Source organism: Phyllobates terribilis, unplaced genomic scaffold (genome assembly GCF_046119375.1).
Source record: "Phyllobates terribilis strain yellow unplaced genomic scaffold, ASM4611937v1 Scaffold_7__3_contigs__length_470593459, whole genome shotgun sequence".
Lineage (NCBI taxonomy): Eukaryota > Metazoa > Chordata > Amphibia > Anura > Dendrobatidae > Phyllobates > Phyllobates terribilis.
The window spans coordinates 77,436,529-77,459,781 of NW_027362767.1; positions in this window are offsets into that span (position 1 = coordinate 77,436,529).

Consider the following 23,253-nt stretch of genomic DNA (forward strand, 5'->3'; position numbering starts at 1 on the left):
TATCATTAAACACAGATAATAATTTGCCTTGTCTTTTTATCAGTACCTAGGTTATACCCACACACACCCCCGTGATGACTCATAACAGGGCTGGTCATAGGATGTGGCTTGAATTTCAGAAAATTATGATATTCCCAACATTCACAATATATTCTCTCCTGATGCTCACAGGCATTCGATATCACCGTCCTATTTTTTTTATCAGGATTTTACTTTTCCATAGATGGCTGACAACAGCCATGCCATGTTTCCTATCTGACCACTATTGATTTGGGGCTTATAGGCATGACTCTCAGTTCTGAAAAAATATACATATTCTTCCCCTATTAGTCCTGACGATGAAAATGTCCCATCAATATCGGATCTATAGAAACCCCAATATTCATAACTTTCCATCAGCAAAGAACTGACTAGTTGCAGACATCCAGTTTCCTCTGAAGAGAACAAGAGTTACATTTAAAGGTGTTAGATTTTCCATTTCTCTACCTTGTGGATCTACAAACCCTATTCTTTCTGATTCTTCCCCACAATAAATGTCCTGCTTGACACTGCAGGAATACTCTGCCTCAAAAGAAGTTTGAAGTTTGAGCTTCCTGCATTTTAATTAGGATTGCTCACCACACCATATGTTCAATGTGGTTCTATTTCAGTCAAGTGTAAGTTCTTGTCCTTCTAGAGATTCTGTGTGAGGGGAGGAGAGGTCGGTGAATGCCCCCTTCCTAAAGAGGCTTTGGGGATCTAAATTTTCTATGACACTCCATTCTTGAGAGGATTTTTAATAACAAGTTCATCACAAAAGATGCGTGTTTTACCCATTTATGATGATGACAGCCCCTTTAAGCAAGTCCTTACATCTAAGAACTGGAGAATAACTTTCTATAAGAGGACACAATTTTACAATAAACTAGAGCTATTTCCACCACTACTTTTTGTTGACAGGCTGCAGCTGTGACATCACAACTGCAGCACATGACTGCTGCAGCCAGTCACCGGGCTCCTTTGTCTTGTGTGGACTACATTGGCTGCAGCAGTCAAGGTGATGTCACCTTTGCAGCTGGTCATCAAAGACCTTGAGCGCCACCGCTCGAGAGCTGGGGTTGGAGACTATAGCTGATATTTTTATTTAGAGGAAGTCAATGGGGTTAAAACTATTAATGGAAAAACCCTTTAGGCAGCAAGAATGGTCAGTTCTTGAAACTTTTCATTTGCTAGAGAGAAAACTGGGGAAACATAAGGATTTGAGCAACTCTGACAAAGGCCAGTTTATGACTGCTAGACAGCTCAGTCAGAACATCTTCAAGACAGTAGGTCTTGTGGGGGGCTCCAGAGATGCAGTGGTTTGTTCCTACCCAAAGTGGTTCATAATAAAAATTATTTTAGTAAAATAATGCACCCTGCGATACTGCAAAAACATTTTAAGAAAGGGTTTGTGGAATTTAATAAAAAAGCTCAAGGTGTTGACTTGACCTGCAAATTTACAGATCTGAATCCAAGTAATCATCTATAGCAGGGTTGTCAAACTCAAACACACAGAGGGCCAAAATGAAAAACTTTGACAAAGTCGGCGGCCTAACAGTATACAGCATAACGTGCCTCACATAGCCCTCCATACAGAATAATGGGCCCCACATAGTCCTCCATACAGAATAATGGGCCCCACATAGTGCTCCATACAGTATAATGTCCCCCACATAGTCCTCCATACAGTATAATGGGCCCCATATAGTCCTCCATACAGTATAATGGGCCCCACATAGTCCTCCATACAGAATAATGGGCCCCACAAAGTCCTCCATACAGAATAATGGACCCCACATAGTCCGCCATACAGAATAATGGGCCCCATATAGTCCTCCATACAGAATAATGGGCCCCACATAGTGCTCCATACAGTATAATGTCCCCCACATAGTCCTCCATACAGTATAATGGGCCCCATATAGTCCTCCATACAGTATAATGGGCCCCACATAGTCCTCCATACAGTATAATGGGCCCCAGCAAAGTCCTCCATACAGTATAATGGGCCCCAGCAAAGTCCTCCATACAGTATAATGGGCCCCAGCAAAGTCCTCCATACAAAATAACGGGCCCCACATAGTCCTCCACACAGTGTAATGGGCCCCACATAGTCCTCCAAACAGAATAATGGGCCCCACATAGTCCTCCATACAGAACAATGGGCCCCACATAGCCCTCCATACAGAACAATGGGCCCCACATAGCCCTCCATACAGAATAATGGGCCCCACATAGCCCTCCATACAGAATAATGGGCCCCACATAGCCCTCCATACAGAATAATGGGCCCCACATAGCCCTCCATACAGAATAATGGGCCCCACATAGCCCTCCATACAGTATAATGGGCCCCACATAGTCCTCCATACAGAATAATGGGCCCACATAGTCCTCCATACAGAATAATGGGTCTCACATAGTCCTCCATACAGAATAATGGGTCTCACATAGTCCTCCATACAGAATAATGGGCCCACATAGTCCTCCATACAGAATAATGGGTCTCACATAGTCCTCCATACAGAATAATGGCCCCACATAGTCCTCCATACAGAATAATGGGTCCCACATAGTCCTCCATACAGAATAATGGGTCCCACATAGCCCTCCATACAGAATAATGGGCCCCACATAGACCTTCATACAGAATAATGGGCCCCACATAGCCCTCCGTACAGAATAATGGGCCCCACATAGTCCTCCGTACAGAATAATGGGCCCCACATAGTCCTCCATACAGAATAATGGGCCCCACATAGTCCTCCATACAGAATAATGGGCCCCACATAGTCCTCCATACAGAATAATGGGCCCCACATAGTCCTCCATACAGAATAATGGGCCCCACATAGTCCTCCATACAGAATAATGGGCCCCACATAGTCCTCCATACAGTATAATGGCCCCACATAGTCCTCCATACAGAATAATGGGTCCCACATAGTCCTCCATACAGAATAATGGGCCCCACATAGCCCTCCGTACAGAATAATGGGCCCCACATAGCCCTCCGTACAGAATAATGGGCCCCACATAGCCCTCCGTACAGAATAATGGGCCCCACATAGCCCTCCGTACAGAATAATGGGCCCCACATAGCCCTCCGTACAGAATAATGGGCCCCACATAGCCCTCCGTACAGAATAATGGGCCCCACATAGCCCTCCGTACAGAATAATGGGCCCCACATAGCCCTCCGTACAGAATAATGGGCCCCACATAGACCTTCATACAGAATAATGGGCCCCACATAGACCTTCATACAGAATAATGGGCCCCACATAGCCCTCCGTACAGAATAATGGGTCCCACATAGTCCTCCATACAGAATAATGGGCCCCACATAGCCCTCCGTACAGAATAATGGGTCCCACATAGTCCTCCATACAGAATAATGGGCCCCACATAGCCCTCCGTACAGAATAATGGGCCCCACATAGACCTTCATACAGAATAATGGGCCCCACATAGCCCTCCGTACAGAATAATGGGTCCCACATAGCCCTCCGTACAGAATAATGGGCCCCACATAGCCCTCCGTACAGAATAATGGGCCCCACATAGCCCTCCATACAGAATAACGGGCCCCACATAGCCCTCCGTACAGAATAATGGGTCCCACATAGTCCTCCATACAGAATAATGGGCCCCACATAGCCCTCCGTACAGAATAATGGGTCCCACATAGTCCTCCATACAGAATAATGGGCCCCACATAGCCCTCCGTACAGAATAATTACTCCTCTTTGGTCAGACCTCATCTGGAATACTGTGTACAGTTTTGGGCACCACATTTTAAAAAAGACATAGACAAACTGGAGCAAGTTCAGAGAAGAGCGACCAGAATGGTGACTGGTCTGCAAACCATGTCCTATGAGGAACGGTTGCAGGATTTGGGAATGTTTAGCTTGCAAAAAAGAAGACTGAGAGGAGACTTAATAGCTGTCTACAAATATGTCAAGGGCTGTCACATTGTAGAAGGATCATCTTTATTCTCATTTGCACAAGGAAAGACTAGAAGCAATGGGATGAAACTAAATGGGAGGAGACACAGATTAGATATTAGAAAAAAATTTTTGACAGTTAGGGTGATTAATGAGTGGAACAGGCTGCCACGAGAGGTGGTGAGTTCCCCTTCAATGGACGTCTTCAAACAGAGGCCGGACAGACATCTGTCTGAGATGATTTAGTGAATCCTGCTTTGAGCAGGGGGTTGGACCAGATGACCCAGGAGGTCCCTTCCAACTCTACCATTCTATGAATCTATGATTCTATGATTCTATGAATAATGGCCCCCACATAGCCCTCCGTACAGAATAATGGGCCCCACATAGTCCTCCGTACAGAATAATGGGCCCCACATAGCCCTCCGTACAGAATAATGGGCCCCACATAGCCCTCCATACAGAATAACGGGCCCCACATAGCCCTCCATACAGAATAATGGGCCCCACATAGCCCTCCATACAGTGCTGATTTCTTTCTGATTACCTATAAAGCTATGTGCACACGTTTGTTTTTTGCTGCAGAAAAATCTGCTGCAAATACTGAAGTGTTCACAGGAAAACACTGCATAAAATCTATGCATTTTTGATGTGTTTTAACATACTTTTTTTTTTTCCTATTCATTCGAATAGGTGGAAAACGCTGCAAAAACTTAGAAATAATTCACATTCTGCAGATTTAAAAATAAAAATAAAAACGCAGCACAAACGCAATGTGTGATCAAGCCCTTAGTGGATCTGCTGTATTTCGAGTCGAGAGAGAGCCGCCAGCCCGTCCATGCATTGCGTTTGGATCTTGGCCATCTGACTGCTCCCTTAGTTAGATGGTCTTAGTGTTATTTTTTATTCTACTGCCTATTATTTAGTGTCTGCTCAAATATGGTTATGGTCACGGTGCAGCTATAGCGGGTGCAGGGATAGCACTTTTATTGGGGGCTACAGGGGCCTTGAGCCATATTACCACAAGTACTAAATGGTAGGTGGGGGCTCTTGGAAATTTTTACATTAGAACTCTGGAGCTTTAAGTTATTTATGACTTTGCTTAGGGGCCAATAAGGGTTTTTTGTGTTTTTTTTGTTAGCTTTTTTTAGCTTGCATTCACTCAGTGGCAAAAAGCAGCATCAATACAGCACTGATTTTATTTCTGACTTTCTATAAAGGTTTGTTTCTGCCTTATATTATAAGAAAAGAAAATGGTGATATTCTCCATTGGATGCCGTTTTACAGAGTTATTTTTGCTCAATGCAAAATACACATCACATAGAGCGCATTTGGCTTTCTTAGTACTAAGCCACAGGGACTTCACACATATCTGTACAGGCTCCCTGCCTGCGTGCGTCAACCCTGGCTGCAGTTAAAGTCTGTACTAGTAATCTCTTCTGTGTGTTCCCCTTTATTAAACACCTTCCAGGGAGTCCGTATCGCTCCGTACATACTTATTCTCAGCCCCATGCGAAATCTTGCCGTACAGAATTCATCGCTTCTACGGCTTCACATTCTTCTCTTCTGTGGCTGCTCATTACTAATGCAAAACCCTTGTATCGGAGAAATAAACCATCTTTAATAATGACCCTTTTGTTGTATAATAGAAATGACCATTTGTACGTCATGAAACAAAAATATATTAGATTAAAGCAATCCAAACACGGCAGGCTCTGGTCATAAACCATTAAGGATGCAATTATGACACTAAACGTATTGACTGTGCTATATAAGCACTTATTATTAAACTGTATCATTGGATGGCCAGAATGGAAAAATCATTTAAAACTGCAATATAATCACTAATCATGTGTTTAATAGGCTGCGCTTGGTTGACCATTTACACAACCCGCATTGTTATATGTGGTTGCTCTCAGGCATGCAAAATGACATTGATATCCTGATTCATCTGTACCCACTAATGTGTAATTATATATATAAAGTATTATTCCTAAGGTACTGTTACTGTACATGAAAAAGCAATTAAAGGGCACCTTCTTCATGTCACTAGCTGAAATCTATAAGATCACTTGGCAACAAGTGCTAAATCCGCCTACTGTGCCAGCATGGAAAAGAAGTAGTATATATGGTGCCCAATAAAATCAGTGGGTTGTCCTTGTAATGCCTGATCTTACAAGGCAAGACACTCTACTTTTTCCAACAGATGCCGTATGGAGAACTCTCGCTATTAATGCAGAATCTTCTCATTAGGAATATTAAAATCTGTATTCAAGTTTTTTTTAAACTTTGCGTTTAGGTCAATTAAGAGTACAAAATTAGAGGGAACTTGCAATTCCCCCAAATCATCACCTTAAAGGGAATCTGTCACCAGTTTTTGCTACCCCATCTGAGAGCAGCATGATGTAGGGACTGAGACCCTGATTCCTGCGATGTGTCACTTACTGACCTGCTTGCTGTCATTTTGATAAAATAGTGATTTTATCTGCTGCAGATCTAGTAGTTTTCTGAATGCTGAGCTCTGGATAACCCTGCCCCCACTGATTGGCAACTTTCTGCCTATGCACAGTGTACACAGAAACCTGCCAATGAGTGGTGGGGGGTGGGGGTTAAACAGAGCTCATGAATATGGAGGGCTACATTCCAGCAGGTTTACTAGTCCTCTGGTGATAATCTTCTGCTGATAAACCAGTGATTTTTATCAAAACTACAGAAAGCAGCCCAGTAAGTGATACATTGCTGGAATCAGGGTCTCTGCCCCTACATTATGCTGCTCTCCGATTAGGTTGCAAAAACCTGGTGACAGATTCCCTTTAATATATTAAAGTCCTCTTTCTGCATATTAGTAGTATTGTCCCAGACCATCTGTCATATCTGTGCCAAAACAACCTTTATCTCACCAATCCCCATATCCAGGTTGCCTAGGCCTAGGCCGGTGGGGCATCACTTCCTGAGATTAGTCAGTGCCTATGATCACACCCCCTGGATGTGATTGATGTTCCTCCCTAATATCCATTCCAGAACCGTTGCAAATCTCGTGCACTATGTCCTCTCCGAGTGTTCTTTCCTGAGCATCACTATGGCCACCATCACTGGAGATTGTCCGCTTTGATCATGGTAGTTTTCCTATGGTCAGAAATACGCTCTTACAGAAGTCAAGACATTGTTTTCTAACTAAAATTTCTAATTTGTCCACATGGCTGGTGTAAAGCAAATCTCTGAAATGCTGTTACCAGCAGCAACTTTAGGGTAGTTGGCCGCTTCCTATAATTATGTGCCGAAAATTGAGAAATAATATACTGTATTTTGCAGACTCTAAGACTCAACGGATCATAAGATGTACCCCAAATTTTGGGGAGGAAAAAAAAGAGAAAAAAATGGCAGGAGTGGAGTTGCCGTTCTGCCCATTAATTTCCCAGAGGCGGACATTTTTCTGAAGCCCACCGCCAGGAAATCAATGATCAGAGCTGGGAATCTGCTGCTGCCTCACCGCCGACATTTTCTTGAAACCCAGGGCTTGTAGACTCACACCGCTGGGACACCCCCTCCCTCCCATCCAGGGGCCCGCAGCACTGCCCCACTCCCTCCATCGCCAGTTTCCTGCAGCACCAGCCCTGCCTCCTGTGATCCTGCTTCACTGTGGCCACGCTACATTCATACTATAAAACGCATCCCAATTTTGCTCCCAAATTTGGGGGAAAAAAGTGCGTCTTATTGTCTGAAAAATATGGTACTTGTTTGTCTCATCTGGTAAGGTGGTTCGTTGATGCCCTCGGTCCAGGAGAGGAGTTGGAATGTAGCACAGACGGATGACTTGGGTGCCGCAGGGCAGTCCTGTTGGAACCACAGAGGATGTAGACTAGAGAAACTGAATGGCCACCGGAGAAGTAGAGCAGTACTGAAGCCTCATTCAGGCATTCGTTATTTTTCATGTATGACAAAAAAAGTTTCATCAGTGTTTTTCATCCGAGTGTCATCAGAGTGTGATCCAAGTTTTATCAGTTTTTTTTAATGAGAAAGTAAAAAAAAGACTCTTCAACTTCTATCAGTCCATGAAAAACAGCATTCAGGTGGCACCCAAATACTGTCTGATTTTTGTCAAAGGCCTATGGACTTGCAATGCTGATTTTTAACCCGACAGATCAATATAGAACATGTTGCCACGATTTTGCAGGAAACAGTCCAAAAAAAAAAATCGGATATGTTAACAGCCTCACCACAGGTTCTATCTGTGAAAACTGCGGACAGAACACATACGTGACAAATGGACATCTGAATGAGAGTTGATAGAACAGAGAAGATCAGGAAGTTCACTGAGCTAAGGATAGTAGGTCAGAAGACTCACTGTAGCGATGTAGCAGAGATGTGTAAGTGCAAAGTCACATTGTAGTGCTGTAGTAGAGTTGGGTAGGTCAGAAGTCACACTTTAGCAATGTAGCAGTTAGTATGTCTGTAGGCATGCTGTGGCAATGAAGCAGAGGCCGGCATTGAGTAGAGCTGAGTATGTCAGGAGAGATGGGCGAACCCCTATAGTTTTGTTAGGTGTTCGTACTGGACAGTCACTGTTCAGGCCTGAACGCCGGACACGAACTTTCTCTCTTGAAGTCCGGTGTGGCGTTCAGAGTAAGGAGATAGAGAGAGGGAGAGAGATCCTTTACAAGTTCGGGTCTCCATTATTATCAATAGGGTCCGGGTTCTGGTGGAAGTTCGGGTCCTGTTCTGGTACCCAAACTGAACTCTCAAAAGTTTGGCCCAGGTATCTGAGCCCGGACTTCCAGCAGGACGCCAAGGGCTGTGGAGTCGGAGCCCATTTTGGTGGAGTCGGTATAAAATGGAACTCCAACTCTTAAAATATATAATAAATTGGATACAGTAGTTCAATGCAGTTTGTGGGGAATATTTTTTCATAAGAATTTGGTAAAGTTATGAAAGGTCCTATAAATGTCTGTCCTATTCCTGATCTAAGGGTCTAGACTTTTAGCTGAGATGAATCTGTGCTGCAGTAAATTTATCACTTAAACATGAGCCATGTATGAGGGAGTCGGAGTCCTGGAAATTGAGGAGTCGGAGGTTTGGCTTACCAACTCCACAGCCCTGGGTGCGCCCATCCCTGTATGTCAGGAGTTACCATACATAGAGTCAATGTAGGAAAACTCAGCGGTGTAGCAGAACCCAGCAGCGTAGCAGAACTGCGTATGTGATGAGGCACACAATGCCTACATAGCAAAGCTTAGGAAATCTAATAATACAATTTAGCTGGGTGGAGGGCTGAAGTCTTAGTAGTGTCGCACATAAACTACTCGAATTCGCAGGTGATGTCTTACTGTCTGAGCCCGGCTAACACTCCCGAGGGTGTGATGTCATAGGAGCGCAGCAGGTTGCCACGGCATGCAGAGGGGGATAACTCTGTAAATGGAGGATGGAGTGTTCAGCACTGGAGAAGAGATAAGTAACAATAGATAAAATCAAGCATCTATTTTGCAACATGTTGGAAAAATGTCCATGTGATTAAAACTCCATTCTTCTGTCAGACCAGGAAGGATACAGTGTATTTTGTACGGCCATGTTAAGCTTTAATAAAGAAGTTGCACCTGTAACTCATGGTTCAGTTCTGCAATTACTTCTGCGCTTTTCCACATGACCATTCCTATGTGAACACTTTTATAGAGATCAGATGATTTTTTTTTATTATACAGTAAACCTTTCCTGATTCCCCTTTCCTTTGATACTTTAAAAAAAAAAAAATGAGGATACCAATACACGCATATGATTTTCCCCTTTGGTAACAATAGGCCCTGTGTTCCCCATCCTGTGATCTGTTGTCTTTTCAGTAATTGCAATGTGGCCCCAAGGGCACAATACTGAAGATATCTACTTTATAAATTTAATTGTGGTTTCCTTGCCTTTCTTCTCCCGGCTCGACTTACATAAACTGCTGTCCAGGGACACTCACTTCACTGGAAGGATAACGGATAGATATCAGCCTGGAAGTCTCTACATGCTCAATATCTTCACCGCTGGATATATAGGGAGAAGGGACACTACAAAGGAAAGTCTATTCTGCTTGTTTCATTATTGAATCTTCCATTATAGATTTATATATTATATTGTATTGTAACTAGTTTATTTTCCGCTGGATCTACCATAAAAATTACAATTATTATTAGCAAAACTAAACACAAAAAAAATCCATGTAGTATTGCATTTGTAGTAAATCTGGCCAATCTTGATTATTTTGGAATGATCTGCCAGCAATTTAATGTTATGGAGAGAACCCTGCAGATCCCAAACATCTGCCATCCATGAAAACAAGGATGAGGCATGTTGGTTTTTAACATGCTCTATCCTTAGATTTTCCAGGATGTAGTAGTGACTTAACTCCCAACTCCCTGATAAAATAAAGACACTTGGTTGGTAATCTGTGCACACAAGTTTATGGGGGGAGTCCAAAGCGATAGTTGGTTGCATGCTTTAATGAAATGTACTGAGAGTGGACACATGGAATAAAAAACAGAATTAGAAAAGCAATAAACGAAGAAATCCAGGAAAGTGAGAAGCAGGTCGAATTATCTAAAAGAGCATTTGAAGACATGAAGGAGAGAGCAGGTTATTAGAGTGTGAGGATGTCAAGACAAACATGTGAATAGTAGAGAAGGGTTTAGGTAATACATGGTAATGGTAGAAAAGAGTTTATACTGAGCAAATACGGAATAGAATATATTCACTGAGCAAGTATTTATGAAACAGGCTTGGACAATTCTAACTTAATCACATGAAATTCTGAAATCAACATCTAACGCTGCAAAATTATTAAAGTCCCGGTAAAATCCATAAGTAGTCAGTTTATGGCCAAATTGACACAGCTCAAATAATGCAAATTGGCCCTCTCTCAGAAATAAAGCAATTATCTCTCAAGTATCACCATGGAGAAGTATTTATTCTGTAAGTCAATATCTGACCCTATAACAAGCTTTGTTAGATGAGTGGGGATAAATGCCAAGCCAAGACCTCACCTACAGGCAGCCTGTTTCAAAGTGATTGTGTAGCACCCTGAGGATTCGGCTGCTACAGGGGTATTGCACCTCAACCCAGAGGTGTGGTATTCCACTCCCGGGTAAGGATGGAGTGTGGAACTGAGCTAGAAGGCTGCATGCACTACATACATCCCATTTCCGGGGGACAGAACGACGGTACTCCCACCAGTATATGTGCAGGTACGACAGCGTCTGTCCCTGGCTGGAGTGGGAGGGGGGTGGAACATCCCAGTAGTGTAGGGGCAGATAGGGGGAGTAGTCTGGGTAAAGCTAGGAGCTCATTGGGTGCTGGTCACCTGAGCTCACACATAGAGGGAGTATATAAGGTGGGAACCATCTTAGATCAGGGTCAGTCTGTGAGACGTCAGTCAGTCAGCCAGTCAGACAGTCTGTCTGAGAGCCTGAGAAGCAGAGCAGAGGAGAAGAGAGAGAGACCCAGAGGCGCAGAGGGGACCCCAAGAGCCCATAAGAGAGCTAATAGGGTGAAGGGTCGGCAACAGGGTACCGGATCCCAAGCTGGCAGAGGCTACAGCACACCTTAGCCAGGAACCGGAGGTCGTGGGCAGGATCTGCCACGATCACCCACTAAATCCACCCGGAAGGCAGACCAAGAATAGGGTCAGGGAGCCCAGAGGAGGCTTGACCAACAAGAGGCCCGAGGGAGCCGGACTTAGGTGGATCCCTGGTGGGAACGGCCAGAAGAAGGGAGAGACAGAAAGGAGCTCAGGACCACACTCCGGAGTTGCCTGGGAGTTGACCGAGTCCAGGACCTGGTGGACGCAGCACGGCTTGGGTGGTCACTGCTGTACACAGTGACCCAGGCAAAACAAGAGAGTAAAACCCTGGAACTGCATTTTATGTCTCTGAGTCTCCTTGCTGCACCTTCACAACCACCATCCTCCACGGCTGACCCCCTGAGGCTATACCCCTCCCGTTGGGGGTTATACTACCTAAGCTGCACACACATCACCAGCCTCAGTGGACCCTGCTGCAGCGGCGGCCTTTTGACCGCAAATCGACGGGTGGCGTAGTCGACACAAAGAACTCTAATAACATCTGTAGGACTGCCACACACTGAGTTTGACACCCTGGGCACGGACCGGGTCACAGCCACTCGGAGACTACAACCCCCATCTGATCCGGCTCCGGGTATCCCTAACAGCACTGGCCCAGGGGGCGCGTCAACTTTGGCGTAGTCGGCAGGATAACGTGCCCGCAACAACCGGGTACTGCGTGCCTGAAGAAAAGTTCACCGTTACCTTAAAAAGAAGTCTCCCGCCGGTTCCGGAGGGTCCCCGCCAACGGACCCCATCACAGGTCGTTTCCCGCCGGTTGTCCGCCATTTGCAGCTTTTTCCCGCCACTGGGAGACGATTCCCGCCATTTCCAAAGATTTCCCGCCTTGGAAGAGCGGACGCCATTATGGGCGTGCCAGAGGGTGGCAAGAGGCCACCTCCCATCGTGGGCCAGGTCGAAGAATGGCGCCAAAAGCGGAAACCGCGCCCACCAACAGAGACTGTGATGCTGGAAGTGTCCATCAGCGTAAGAGAACTGCCCCTGGAACTGACAATCACAAAGTTGCCCCGGGACCACCCTCAATGTGGGCGGAGACAGAACAAGAGAACGAAGATGGGTGCAGCCTGGAGGAGTCTGGAGAGAGCGCACCCGGAGACAAGACGTCTGGAAGAGAGTCCAGAGAGAGCCTACCCGGAGATGGAGGGAGAGTCAGGCAGCACCGACCCAGTGGTCAGGAGCCTGTTGCAGGTCGCCACTCCAGAAGGCCTGCTGGAGATCCTAGCACAGCTCCCCCGAGACCGGGAGTGTGCACAGACCGCGCTGGAGGGCCTCGCACGGAGGATGGCCCGGGTGCAGCGAGAGACGTTGGCGGAGTGGAGCCGAGAGATGGCCCAGCAGACCGGCACCCGTCAGCGGAGCACGCCACCTGAGACGAGGAGACAGACCGCCTCTGAGGATGGCGCAGGAGGAATGAAGGCAGGAGACGGCGCCGAGAAGGGAGCTGAACGGACGGAGGCAGGTAAAGGGGACGTCTCTACCCCGAGCCGGGAAACCGCGTGCCTGCCCCAGCTCCCCGTCGCAGAGCCCGAAATTCCCCCTGCCGTGCCCGTCGCTGCATCGTCACCGCCGCCGACTAGGCCTCAACCGGAAACCGCGGCCGCGACCCCTGTGACGTCACACGCCTCGACCTCGAGCGTGGCCAAGCAGGAGATACCACCGGCCTGGTCGCAAGGCCTAGTACCTCCGGGCGCCGCAATACCAACAGCGCCCCCTACCTCCGCGGAGCCACCGGCCTGGCCGCAGGGCCGAGTAACCACGGGCGCCGCCGTTCTTACGGTGCCCTTTTCCTTTAGCGTGCCCCAAGCCTGGTCGCAAGGCCTGGTCAACCCGGGCGCCGCTACCACCACGGCGCCCATAGCACCTAAAGTACCGCACCTGGGTGAGGACCTGTTCGCCCAGCATACGTGCCCGGATGGGCAGCCCTTCATATGGCCACCGGAGTTTCACCATCCCCGACTCCGGAAAGAGAGACCCCTAGACGAGCCCCTGATTCCGGCTCCGAAGCCTGTAAAGAGGACCTCGCCCCCGCTGGAGGAGGCACAGTTCGAGTGGGACCCCACCGGAGAAGACCTCATGGGGTTCACTCAGGAGACTCGGGCGGCCGCAGCAGAGCGTGCAGAGTGCTGCCGGCAGCAGCTCGAGGTCTTCGAGAGGGAGCGGAGAGAGAGGCGGGTCCGGGAACAGCAAGCGCAGATAAGGAGCGCGGAGCAGAAGAGCCGGACCAGGAGGAATCCCCGTGCAGCTCATGGTCCCCCTTCCACCGGGACTGTGATAAAATTCAACATGCAGCACGGATGGGGCTTTATCAGAGACCATCAGACCCCCGGCGACGTCTTTGTAACTCGCAGAGACGTAGAAAGCCATCTGCCGGAGGGACACAGAGGTCGTGACCTGTACGTAGGGGACGAGGCCACCTTCACCCGGCACAAGTGTGCCAAAGGACCCTACGCCCTCCATGTGCATCGCCTGACGGAGGAGGAGCTGCGGTGTGAGGAGGAGCAAGAGGACCCGGACGGGTCTGAAGAATCTAAAGAAGGAGCAGGAGGACGCCGTCGTTGAAGTACGGTAGAGAGAGACTGTACATAGTTACCCGTCAGGGTATAAGAACTGTTCTAGTTAAAATATAGTCCCCGTTGGGACCAGTCAATTGAACTGATGCCCGTGTGTCCCTAGTTCCTAATACCTGGCCGAGGACTGAGAGCGGCCATATTTCCTTTGTATATAGTTGCGCTTTTTAAAGCGCCCCCTACCGGTTTTATAGGGAACTATTTTATTCCAAGAGAGACTGTCGCACTTTACCCGGTCACAAGTTGCACAGTGACCGGAGGAACCAGAAACAAGAATGTTATTTATATGAAAAGTTTATTGCTGATATATCTATATGATGTTTTCTATGTTTATGTTTATGAAAAAAAAAAAAAAAAAAATTGTAAGTTTTGGATGTTTTTTATATTTTACAGCCCGAGGACGTGCTGTGATTTACCAGGGGGGAATGTAGCACCCTGAGGATTCGGCTGCTACAGGGGTATTGCACCTCAACCCAGAGGTGTGATATTCCACTCCCGGGTAAGGATGGAGTGTGGAACTGAGCTAGTAGGCTGCATGCACTACACACATCCCATTTCCGGGGAACAGACCGATGGTACTCCCACTAGAGAAATGTGCAGGTACGACAGTGTCTGTTCCTGGCTGGAGTGGGAGGGGGGTGGAACATCCCAGTAGTGTAGGGGCAGATAGGGGGAGCAGCCTGGGTAAAGTTAGGAGCTCATTGGGTGCTGGTCACCTGAGCTCACACATAGAGGGAGTATATAAGGTGGGAACCATCTTAGATCAGGGTCAGTCTGTGAGACGTCAGTCAGTCAGCCAGTCAGACAGTCTGTCTGAGAGCCTGAGAAGCAGAGCAGAGGAGAAGAGAGAGAGACCCAGAGGCGCAGAGGGGACCCCAAGAGCCCATAAGAGAGCTAATAGGGTGAAGGGTCGGCAACAGGGCACCGGATCCCAAGCTGGCAGAGGCTACAGCACACCTTAGCCAGGAACCGGAGGTCGTGGGCAGGATCTGCCACGATCACCCACTAAATCCACCCGGAAGGCAGACCAAGAATAGGGTCAGGGAGCCCAGAGGAGGCTTGACCAACAAGAGGCCCGAGGGAGCCGGACTTAGGTGGATCCCTGGTGGGAACGGCCAGAAGAAGGGAGAGACAGAAAGGAGCTCAGGACCACACTCCGGAGTTGCCTGGGAGTTGACCGAGTCCAGGACCTGGTGGACGCAGCACGGCTTGGGTGGTCACTGCTGTACACAGTGACCCGAGCAACACCAGTAAGTAAAACCCTGGAACTGCATTTTATGTCTCTGAGTCTCCTTGCTGCACCTTCACAACCACCATCCTCCACGGCTGACCCCCTGAGGCTATACCCCTCCCGTTGGGGGTTATACTACCTAAGCTGCACACACATCACCAGCCTCAGTGGACCCTGCTGCAGCGGCGGCCTTTTGACCGCAAATCGACGGGTGGCGTAGTCGACACAAAGAACTCTAATAACATCTGTAGGACTGCCACACACTGAGTTTGACACCCTGGGCACGGACCGGGTCACAGCCACTCGGAGACTACAACCCCCATCTGATCCGGCTCCGGGTATCCCTAACAGCACTGGCCCAGGGGGCGCGTCAATTGCCTCTCATCAGTGTTGAGCAAAGCCTCTTTCGAGGTTTTGCCTCTCATCAGGTTCGGCAGAGCCCCTTTCGGGGTGTTTGCCTCTCATCAGTGTTGAGCAGAGTCTTTGTGACTGAGTACAACGCCCTTGAGGTAACTTTGGTGAAGTTGCCTCAAAGTGTGTAGTACTCAGCCAGTCAGACTCTGCTCAACACTGATGAGAGGCAAACACCCCGAACCAGGCCCTGCTCAACACTGATGAGAGGCAAATCCTCGAAAGAGGCTTTGCTCAACACTGATGAGAGGCAAAACCTCGAAAGAAGCTTTGCTCAACACTGATGAGAGGCAATCACTTTGAAACAGACTGGCGATGCACGAACGTGCTTGGATAAGGCGTTATCTGAGCATTCTTGGGTGCTATACAAGTATCTTCGGCGTGCCCGAAAAATATGTTTGCGTCGCCGCGACTGCATGTCTCGCAGCGGTTAGACAGCCGCAACACATGCAGGGATTGCCTGTTTGACACCAACATGTGTCTGTCCCTAAGCTCCCCTCACACCCTATGCGGGTCCTCCCCGCCGCCGTCACTTGCCTAATCCCTGACTGTCACCTCAACTTACCCTAGCTAGTGAACTGGCTGACAAGGACGCTAGCCTTATCACTACTGGTAAAGTAACAAAGGGTAAGATGGCAAACAAGGGACTGGCAGCAAGAAACAAACATCTTAACTTATAAACAGCAGCAAAGCTCCAAATCAGCAGCAAAAGCTCCAATAACGGCACCAGGGTACAGAACTCCTACTGCGGCTCCATACCTTCAGCTGGTCTGCATAGAAACAAACTCTATAACCGACAATCAGCTGATGGATCATGTGACTATTTAAAGGGAGGTGGGAGTGGTTACCACCATACATCAGCTGATCAAACCAAAAGAAACTTTCCAGCAAGAGACTCACATTAACTCTTGCTGGACCAAAGGAAAAAAAACTACATTTAATTTCCAGCATATCCAGAGCTGTCACGAATTCTTAATGATTCGTGACAGACATACAGCCACGGCGGCGCAAACATATTTTTCGAGCACACCAAACATACTCTGTACGCAGCCGAGCGTGCGTGCTCAGTAACGCCTCATCCGAGGACGTTCGCGCATCACTAAAACACTCCAAAACAGGCTGCCTGCATATGAGTTCCTAGGTTGGCATTTCTCCCTGGTCATGTTACAAGTCTCATGAAAGAGGCAGGCATTGACTGGTAGGGTAGAACCCTGTCCTAGATGGAACCTGTGAGACAGCTCTCTCTCATAGAACAAAAGAAACTAATTTGTATACTTGGTGATCAATTATAATATCTACATTTCTAAGGAAACCCAGCAGCACCACTAAGACCATAAGTACAAGAGATGTGTAACCTGTACATTCAGAAACCATGCAAGAGACAACAAAGATTATGGACAAACATCTAGGAAGATCAAATCTAAAAAAAAACGTAAAACAACGTGGACCCTTTTTGACTCGGCTATAGCTCAGAGCTGCTGACATACCATGCGCCTCCGCAGTATACTGTGCCCCAAACTGGATCTGATATAGCAGTATAGCGTGACCTCTTAGCACTGATTAATTTACCACTGAATCATCACATTACAGATCCACTTGTTGCTTTTATTTTTAAAATGTTCATTCTCCTTTAAACCATTTCATCTGCGTTGAGCAGAAAAAAAAAAAAAAACAATAGAGAAGTTCCTGCTCTGTCGGAGTCTACTTCCCTAGTTGCTGTTTATTTTGTGAAGTGACTTTTTTATTATTTTGTTCAACCTTCCTATTGTTTTCTTCCTTATTTCCAACTTGCGAATTTGAACTTTACCACCTTTTGTGATTTTAGCAAACCACAATTTATTTTTGAAAAAAAAAATTCTGTTACGGTAGTATTTGTTTACCTAGAAAATGTAACTATTCAAGTTTTAGCCAAAACTCGACTTTCGAAAACTAGTTACTATATTTTAGCTTGCTGTTGTAACCAAGGATAAATTAAACTTTTATTTATCAATGCCATAAAAACAAAACTCAAAAACGCTTTTTCCAGTACATAGAATGGTAAGATACAACTCATCGCTCAAAAAAAAACAAAAAACAAGCTGTCATTTGGGTGTGTGGACAGAAGAAACTAAAAAGTTACGGCTCTTGGAAGAGGAGGAGGAAAAAATGAAAGCGCAAAGACGCTGAATCTGTTGCTGCTTTATGGACATGAAAAACTCATTTTAGTAAATCTTAAAAAATATTTTATTTACTAATAAAAGAAAGTATATCTAACACGCGATGCAAGCAGTGAATGAGCAGAAAAGGCTACTTGATCTGAGCGTGTGCTACGCTCTCATTGTGCAAGTGTAAACTCCACGATTTATTGCATCACTTAAAGTGGAGTTAAACATTCTCAGTGCGGCTGAGATGGATAGTATCCGTAATGTGACAGTTCACGGGAAGCAGCCATTGTGTGAGGCTCGTGTCTCCTTTGTCGCAGTTTATTGTCTCCTCTTCGCCTCTCTGCATTTCTTTGTATTTTGCTTAATACCCCATTGAAGACGTTGTGACCCGTACACCGCCCACTGTGGCTAGCTCTTGTCTTCTTTGAATATACGGCTTAACACGACTTCCCGTGCAACAACACGGCACCAGGAGGCAACGCTGCTCATCTGATGCTTATTTCAGCACAGTTTAGAACAAATATCCTTGTCGCGAGACTCGTGTAAAAGAAAAGTGCGGACTGTGCTGCATATAACAAGATTAGGATTAGTGATGGACATTAGTTGGACAGGGTTCCCCATGTGCCTTGGCGGAAAGGATTTTATCTTACCGCCACCACTTAGTTTATGTCTTTTCTTTGGACCATTCATATGTGTACACGACTGCTCTGTATTTATTGGTCCAGTAAACATGGCTACCAACGTACTTCTACACCTTGCCCTAAATGTTTTATGGATCGTGCAAAATTGTTTCCTCTTTTGTTTGTGGCACCTAAAAAAAGCGAAGATATTGGCAGCGAATTATTAGAGAATTTTCATAGGCGATACCTTTAACGGAAACCTAACACCTCCAAAAATGCCATTTACTTTACTCACTTATATAGAGCCATTAATTCTACAACATTTTACAGACATCATTATCTCTGTCCCCATAATCTAGATTCCCTATCAGTATGTCTTTGGAGTGTGGGAGAAAACCGGAGAACCCGGAGAAAACCCACGCAAACACGGGGAGAACATACAAACTCCTTGCAGATGTTGTCCTTGGTGGGATTTGAACGCAGGATCCCAGCGCTGTAAAGTGCTAACCACTGAGCCACCGTGCTAACCACTGAGCAGATATTTACTTGCAGATATAGTGGTAATCTGAAGGTAAATAGTGTGTCTGGCAGGTTTACTGGATGTGAAGCTGCAGGGAGAAATAGCCATTATACTCCTAAGGGTAGGAACACACGACCAATTTCTCCACATACATGAAGAAAGAACCGATTATTCTGATCAGATAATGACCAGAGTGTCATCAGTTTTTCTCATACGTGGAGAGAAAAAACGTTTCTCCACCTTCTCCTTTCTATGAAAATCCGACCGCTCTTGGATGCCATTAATCCAATTTTTCGGACCACACTCAGATGTCATATGGTCTGATTTTTTTTTTATAGATCCATACATTGCCTATTTTTATCCGATTTAACGTATTTCCGATTTTGTACATGGAGCATTCCGTGGTCCGAGGAAAAAAATCTAACATCTGCACCCCAGCCCCATAGAATATCGTAGGTACGAGTGCCATCCGTGAAAACCACAGAGAGCCATCGTATCAGCAAATCGGTTGTGTGCACAAGCTCTTAAAACGATAATCGTGCAGTGTAAATGCACCGCCCTGATGACTTGAAGTGAACGGCTGCAGGGAGCTGTTAGGGTATGTACACACAGCATTTTGCAGACACTGACGCACCCACCGAGTTTTCCGAGGCAAAACCACTTCAGGAAAACCCAGACAGTCATTTTCCTGACTCAGCTTCGTCATCGGTTTGCTCTCATTCTTGCGGCGCGGACTTCGTCTTTCAAGTATAGAGAGCAGGTGGCTTCCTATCAGAAGCCGCCTGTAGAACGAGCATGTGAACATATGCACAGCAATGTGGTTTTGAAAATGCTGTGCATGATCTTCATTTTATTGGGTGCATTTGCGGCGCTTTTTCAGGGAGATTCCAGGTAGAATCTATCTGACGAGGACGCCGTGTGCACATTGCATGATTATCGTTCCTAGGAAAGCTCGTTTCACAATATTCGAGCGGTCTAAACAGGCTTCCGATCACCAGATGATTGAGCAAAACGGTCTTCGTCAGGCTAAATGATCTTCTGGACTGCAGGTAGATAGCATTTTTGGAGGTGACAGGTTTCTTTTAAATCTACCGTAATTGGATATTGGGTAGTAATTAAAGGTTGAATGGTACAGAATATGTTATTACTGTAAAAACTAGAACCTTGATGATAGTGAGAGCTGTGCTCCTGTAAATTTGCATGCCATTGGACGATCCATCGATTACAGCCTGGAGGAATAAAACTTTTTCACTCTGTATTTTACAGCCTGTGAATTATTATAATGAAAATCTATATTTAAACATGTATTATAATTATTAAATGTTAGAATATATTTTTCTTTGCAAATATAATGGCTACCAATATGGAGAACTGGGTCACGACTGAAAAAAAGAAGGTCCTGAAAAATTTTGCAGGAGATGTTATTGGTCAGTTTTACCTTTTTTTATTTGTTGTATGTAGTAGTTCTGCAGACTGCGCTGTTTTGTACAAGAACTTAATTAAGAAAACATAGAAAACATACATCTCGCTGTATAGGTTTCTTTACAGTGTGGTCGATGGGTGCCACATGGATGTAGATGTGAAGCCCCTGTCACTCCAGCTCTATATGATCTATACCAACCACCACTCTGCTAAAGGGGTCGTCTGGCAATTCTAAATTCGGAGGTAAGCAGCACTAATGACGTCATATCTACACATACCTGTTAGGAAGAGTTTACATTTGGCAGATATAGTTTACCTGTAATTTTCCTCAGAATCCTTGTAGGTATGTGCAAACATGACATTTTTCAGCACTACTCACCTCTTGATGCAGAAGTGAGCAACCTCTATATATATATATATTTTTTGGCAATGTTCACACATTGCAGTGTTTTTTGCTGCAATATTTGAACATTTTGGCAAGACAGTATATTTTTGCCACAACTGTAGAAAAAAAAAATGTCGAAACTCTAAGTTTTGAGGATATATAAGTTTTAACAGAGCCATAAAGCACATTTTGGATTGATATTTGTGTGTACAATATCAGAACCAGCAACAGCACATGAATGCAGTGCCAGAACCACCATCAGTACATGAATGCAGCTCCAGAACTTCCATCAGTACATGAATGCAGCACCAGACTCACCGTCAGTACATGAATGCAGCGCCATAACTTCCATCAGTACATGAATACAGCGTCAGAACCACCGTCAATACATGAATGCAGCGCCAGAACTTCCATCAGTATATAAATGCAGCGCCAAAACTTCAATCAATACATGAATGCACCACCAGACCCACCGTCAGTATATGAACAAATTACCAAGCTTAGTACAGCGATTAATTGCAATGTCAAATCAATCCCATATACAATTGTATTGCATGAAGCTACAGTACCCATTATGTCTTTAACAATGGTAAGGAGATGCTGGGAGTTACTGTTACCAGCCATAATCAGACTGCGGACCATACAGGAACCACAGTACTGATGAGATGCAGGCACATAAACATTTACATCCAGGTACCTTTTAGGTGTCATCTTCTCTGAAGTCATTCCCATCCATTTTGTCTCTATTCCCCCTACACTGTCCATCTGCAGAATAGCTGCCCACACACAAACTGCCCTCTGAACAAAGCAGCCCCCATCCAGCCACACTGCCTCTAGCAAAACTGTGCCCCCTTTCACAATTGTCCCACGCATCCACAATGATAAAGCTATTAAAATATTTGGCTCCTCCTGAAGAGCTTACCACTGCCCGCACTGTCTCTGCTCCTCTGCTCTCCCTCTGTCCCAGTACCACAATGTTCAAATGTATTTGCATCTGAAAGACGCAAAAACATTTTAATATACTGTAGGAAGAAGAAAGCCGGCATCTCCTGGACAGCTCTGCGGCCGTAGGAAACCCCTTTGTGCACTGCATGTGGCCCGCAGGAGTGTGCCCAGTCTATAAATGAGCAGCCCAGTGAACCGGCAGCCCAGTGATCATCTGGCCAGTAGGGCAGATTGCCAAGCCGGGCCAGATCCAATCCTTGACAACCCCAGAGATCCCAAGAAAGGCGCTCTGAGACCCCAAGAATGGTGCTCTACAGCCATGGGACCATGATGAGCTATTTCCGACAGTCCCATAGACAATAAATGTAAAATCTGAAGCAAATGCATTGTGTGAACCCAGACTTATGGGGGGCACTATAAAAAGGAGCTTGTGAAAAATGTGCCACTGTGTGCATGTTGTATGTGAATAGTAAAAACATCCAAAATAGCATAAAATAAATATATATGGCACATATATATATATGTTTGCGTGTGTATAAATGTATATATGTGCATGTGTATAGCTATCTATATATGATTTATCTGTCACTGTGTGCGTGTTGTATTTGAGTTGGGTGCATGTAGTAATAGTAAAAACATCCAAAATAACATGTATACACACAAACACACACACAAGAAGCATATAGCATAAGCACTAGAATGTTTGCAAACATTGAATATATGAAATGTGGATGCATTACTGCTATATACCGAACAATAGTTATAAAATGAAGGCACAAATTGGCCAATTCATTATAGCCCACCAGCCACAACAAGGCGTACCCCTTTGTTGGGACCCTTAACCTAATATTTATCAATTATGCCTCTTCTGGCTATATACAGCTGAAACCAGAAGTTTACATACACTATATAAAAACACACATATGCATGTTTTTCACAATAGCTGACATGAAATCAGAATAAACCTTTCCCGTTTTAGGTCAATTAGGATTATCATAATTTATAATATTTTCCAAATGCCAGAATAATGAGAGAGAGAGAATGTTTTAAGGTATTTTTATTACTTACTGCAAAGTCAAAAGTTTATATACACTAAGATTACTATGCCTTTAAGCAATTCTGGGCTGCCCATATGATGATGTCATGTGTTTGGAAGCTTCTGTTTTCTTTTTTGGCAACATCTGAGTTAATTAGAGACACACCTGTGGATGTATTTTAATGCACACCTGAAACACACTGCTTCTTTGTGTAGCATAATGGGAAAGTCTAAAGAAATCAGCCAATATATCAGGAAGAGATCAATTTCAAGATCCCTGAAGGTGCCTCGTTCATCTGTACAAACAATTATACGCCAGTACAAACAAGATGGGAATATCCAGCTATCATACCGCTCAGGAAGGAGACGGGTTCTGTGTCCCAGAGATGCTTTGGTCC